At 48.5% G+C, this 5,000-nt stretch overlaps 1 protein-coding gene across 1 annotated transcript in view; it reads right to left on the reverse strand.

The window, feature by feature from the left end:
* The window catches only part of smg6 (SMG6 nonsense mediated mRNA decay factor), a 43,355-nt gene extending 38,605 nt beyond the window's left edge, over positions 1-4,750 (reverse strand). Inside the window, exon 1 of the mRNA XM_037547272.1 lies at positions 4,590-4,750. The gene's annotated coding sequence lies outside the window, so the exon portion shown is untranslated. The remainder of the gene's footprint in view (positions 1-4,589) is intronic.
* Between the last annotated feature and the right edge of the window lie 250 nt (positions 4,751-5,000).

A 5,000-nucleotide genomic window follows, 5' to 3' on the forward strand; every position in this document is an offset into this window, starting at 1 on the left:
CTTGAGCTGATCTGAAGGCCACATGAAGTTTGGAGGTCTGTAGTGATGGACTCTGCAGAAAGTTGGTGACCTCTGCGCACTATGCCCCTCAGCATCCGCTGACCGCTCTGTCATTTTACGTGGCCGACCACTTCGTGGCTGAGTTGCTGTCGTTCCCAATCGCTTCCACTTTGTTATAATCCCACTGACAGTGGATTGTGGAATATTTATTGTGAGGAAATTTCACGACTGGACTTGAAAGCAGAGAGCATAAATTGAATACAGAATTTGCAGAGCATTGAATTGTATTTAGTGTGTTCAGCTTTTGCCTTTAGCTGCTTTTCTTTTCAGAAGTCTTGCTTTCAGTTTTTCAAATAAATCTGCAGGGACTTCTGCACTTCTGCAGTTCAGTCTTAGACAGTGGTCGCATTTTCTGAACAGCAGCAGCTTCTTTGTTTGATTTACACAGTTGCAACTCCTTGACAGCTACACATCGTCTCTGCGCTGAGTTGTCGTCTCATAGTCGAAGGATGAAAGATAAAAGCAGAAGATGAAAGCTTTAAGCTTTACGATGAACGCTTCAGTGGTCTACTGGGTTTTGCGTGGTTGTTATGTGTCCCATTTTCTCTGTTTTTTAATGAACTTCTGTTTTGTTTTGTTTATTTTCCCATTCCTTATTTAGGTGGATTATCTTATGTCTAGTATCTCCTGAAGAATTAATAACTCGTACTCAGTCATTTGAAAATTGAATTAATGATGGGTGGTCTTATATTTTGAGTGGAGTTTGTAGTATGTACATTATGTTACGATTGGCCCCTCCCAGTCCTGTCCTTGTGCTTCTTTGTTTTGGCTTTTAGTCCGGCCCTTGTTTTGTGACTCCGCCCCTGATTGTTCCCACCTGTGTTTCCGCCTGTCCCTCGTTAACGCTGGTATTTAAGCCCAGTGTTTTCCTGGTTTCTGGTTGGTCTTTGTTTGTATGTTTGATCGTGGTGTATATGTTGTTTGTAGTGTTCGATTCTTGTTTGAGGTTCTGTGTTTCTGTTCGTCACGTCTGATCCGCATTCTCTCCGCGTCGGCTGTTTGAATCTGGGCCGTTTCGACTCTGACCCTGGATTTGCCCAAAATAAATCTTGCTTATCTCAGCGTATGCATCCGCCTCCTCGCTCCACGTTAATATGTAGCACAGATATCAAAGAATTGCTGCATCATGTTTCTATCTTTATGTAATATTGAATACATTATATTAACTCTCTGTCTCAAAACAGGCAGCAAGGGCCTGGAAACATTCCTGAGAGATTCCGGTCCATGTTGACATGATTTCATAATGGAATTGCAGCAGATTTGACAGCTACGTGTTCATGCTGTCGGTCTCCGGTTCTTCCCCAGCTCAAAAGTGCTGTACTAGCGTGCGATCTGGTGACTGACGGAAGCAACTTAAGTGCACTGAACTCATTGCCATATTCATGGAAACTGCTTGCGATGCCATTAGAAGATGGTAAACTGGCTATTAAGTGATGCACATGACCAACAGCAGTGTGGTCTTCAAACAATGCTCGATCGGTATTCAGAGACCCAATAAGTACCAAGAAACCAATAAAATACCAAAAGGTACAACAAGAAACACTATTACATCAAAACCACCTGCTTGAACTGATGACACAAGGCATGCCGAGTCCATGGAGCCCTTTATTATCCCACAACAAGGAAATTTCACCTCTGCATTTAACCCATCGGTGCAGTGAAACACCACACACACACACACTAGGGGGCAGTGAGCACACCTGCCCGGAGCAGTGGGCAGCCCTATCCACACAGTTGGGGGTTGGGTGTCTTGCTCAAGGGCGCTTCAGTCATGTCATGTCGGCTCAGAGGAAACGAACCAGCGACCTTCTGGTCACAAGGCTGGTTTCCTAACCTCCAGCCCACAATGCCATAATCCAACCCTTCCATCTACATGCTGCAGCAAATATCGGCATTAACTAGACGAGGGATCTCTGTGTGAACTATAGCCTATATAGTATATGTGAACTATATCACTCTAGTCTCCAATCTGATGCTGGACCTGAACATTAACTAATGCATTACGCTGTGGCCACATGACTGACTGTTTGGATCGTTGCATAATTGTGCAGGTGAACCTAATAGTGATAATAGTGGCTGGTGAGCATATCAGCCTTTCTCCTCGATAGCCTGATTCAGCCCTGCAGCTCTTTAATATATTTCATACATTCTGATAAACAGAAGAATGCCTGACCTCTATCATTACGACAGCGGTCACTCTGTGTGATTATGAAAGGGCCTCTAATGGCTTTAGCCTCATATTTACTGTAGTTACATACATGGCAAAGGAATATTCTGCTAGTTGGTGAAATTATCATAGAAATGACTCCAGACGGCCACAGATGGAGTTTAGAGTGGAAAGTTGGGAGCCTTTGTATGTGCACTTGCTCGGGGAGGCTCCTTGTGCGGGGGAGCAGGCAGTGGATTCCAGTCTCTCTTTCTCTCTGTCCTCCCACGAGCAGGAGATCGGAGAGGGGGCTACAATCAGCGGTGTGTGTCTGCTGCCCTGACACGTGTGTCGTGTTTCGGGGGTGCCCCCAGTCCACAGCTGGAAATCTGTCTCTCTCTCTCTCTCTCTCTCTCTCTCTCTCTCTCTCTGTCTCTCTCCCTCACTCCCTCCCTCACTCTCTCTCTCACACACTCTCTCTCTCTCTCTCTCTTTCTCTCTCTCTCACTCTCTCTCTCTCTCACTCTCTCTCTCTCTCTCACCCTCTCTCTCTCTCTCTCTCTCTCCCTCTCTCTCTCTCTCTCTGTCTCTCTCCCTCACTCCCTCTCTCTCTCTCTCTCTCTCTCTCTCTCTGTCTCTGTCTGTCTTTCTCATTGAACTGAGTGAAATCCTCTCCTCTCTCTCAGTGCTGCCTGCCACCAAGGCGAAGCTCCTGAGCTGCAGAATGAATCAGGCAGCTCATCCTGAGACCCTGACAGGGGATACGGAGCCTACATAGCCTCTCATTGCCTTCCTGAATAAAGTCAGACTTTAATTGCTCCGTTCCTACATATGACCCCTCAGTAATCACAGCCCACAGCTCAGGGCGCTGTGGCTCATCAACAGCACACAGGTACGGAACTCATTACGTCCGCACAATTACGTCCGCATTGAGTAAAAAACCCCAGGATGTTAAAAAACACACAACTACGGGCTATTTGGTACCTTTCCATGTGCTATTGGACAAAGCCCGCTATAGCAGAGCACCCAAAGTGCCCCCGGTCTGCCCTTTATAAAGCAGCAGCTCCCCAATGACGTCGTGCTCACACGCACTTTGTGTAGGTGCTGCTTTTTAGTGAATGAGTCCTCCTCCCTCTCCTGCTTTACTAGTACTATGGGCTCTCTATAAAAAGCGCACCGTGTAGACGGGCAGCTCGGAGCAGAGCTCTCCTCTTTCCACGAGGAAAGAAAAAACAGAAGATGAGACATGTGGAGAAACGTAGAGAGGGAGAGGGAGACGGAAGGAGAGAGACATCCACCCTGTGCGATCTGCTGTCTGCTGAAGACATAAGTAAGAAGAGGACGCTGCTGGTCTCCACGCTCTCAGCCGTTCCGCTCTGGGTGTCCCGAGGTAAGTGTAAACCGACCCTCCGGATTAGTGTGGATGTTTATAAGTGTTCATAGCCACGATTTGATTAGAAAGACTATCTAGGCTATTTGTTTACTTGCTTTTATACTTTTTACATGTTGTCGTCTGTTAGGAACAACAAGAGAGACAGTGGAACCGCAGACTTTCGTGTATCGCAGAGCTGACAGTGTAAAGATGCGCCTCTCTTACGCGCTTTACGGTCTTATTGCGGTCTCCTGTTAGCGCTGTTTTTTTTCACACCCGTTTTAGAGAGAGCCCCGCCTCACCGCGCCCGGATTGGCTAGTAGTTCATACTCAGGCAGGTTGTCTGGTCGCGAGTGTGAGCCATCAGCCAATCCGGCGCGATCGTAGCGCTGGACTCGGGAAACTTCCAGCCAATCGTAGCGCCCGGTGGGCGGGACCTGTCTGAAAACAGGTGGGGAAAAAAAGATCTGCAGTGTGAGTCACTTTTCTCGCACGTGGGCAGCATGTAGGCTCCTTAAGGAGGGCAGAGCCGCTCAGATCAGACACTTCATGTCGCAGAACGTCAGACCTGCAGCTGTTTGGCTTTTTCGGTGTTGATAAATCATAAAAAGCGAGCTGAAGCTGAGTGACCGCCTGCGTTGACCGCTGAGCGCGAAAGCTGCCGCGTTCTGCTGGCTGTGGATGTGGTGGATGTGCGAGGGTCTCCACGGAGAACACCCCACCCCTCACTGCCTCTTCTCCTCTTTCAACAAGATTTTTTTTGTTATCTGTGATTTCCGGTGTATACATATATATATGTATATATATGCACCCCCCTTTGCCCCCCCCAACCCCCCGCGCCCCCCGGCGCCCTCCCCCTCCCTTCTGCTCTTTCCGGGTGTTACCACCTTCTTTTCTCCACGTATCTCCACCGACTGCCCTTTGATCACGACAGACAGTGAGCACCTTCCTCCTCCTCCTTCTCCTCCTCCTCCCCCTCCTCCTGTTCTCCTGAGCGTATGAGGTTCCTACCTTATCGCTTCCGTTTGCCTTTTTCCCTCTATACAGATTCTGTGACGTGGTTCGGCCGCTGAAGTCAGTCCTGCGTCACTCTTGCGCACTTTGCAGATGATTCGCAGTCACCTACTGTAACCCTTTACACACACACACACACACACACACACACTGCGGTGGAGCGGGGGAGCTCTTTGTGAGGGTGGGCGTCTGTTTTCCATTCATGCGTAAAGATATTTATCCACTTCTTTGCTGATTGACACGAAGCGCGTTCGAGTGGCCAAAAATACCGAGCGCGCTCCACAGCCGGGAGTCCGAGCCGAACCCGCGCTTAATGACCTCCGTCCCTCTGCCCAGCGCTCAGCAGCCAAGCTGGACACGTGAAGACGCGTGAGATTCACATTAAACCCTCTGTGTGTCACAGCAACT

Source organism: Pygocentrus nattereri, chromosome 18 (assembly GCF_015220715.1).
Source record: "Pygocentrus nattereri isolate fPygNat1 chromosome 18, fPygNat1.pri, whole genome shotgun sequence".
NCBI lineage: Eukaryota > Metazoa > Chordata > Actinopteri > Characiformes > Serrasalmidae > Pygocentrus > Pygocentrus nattereri.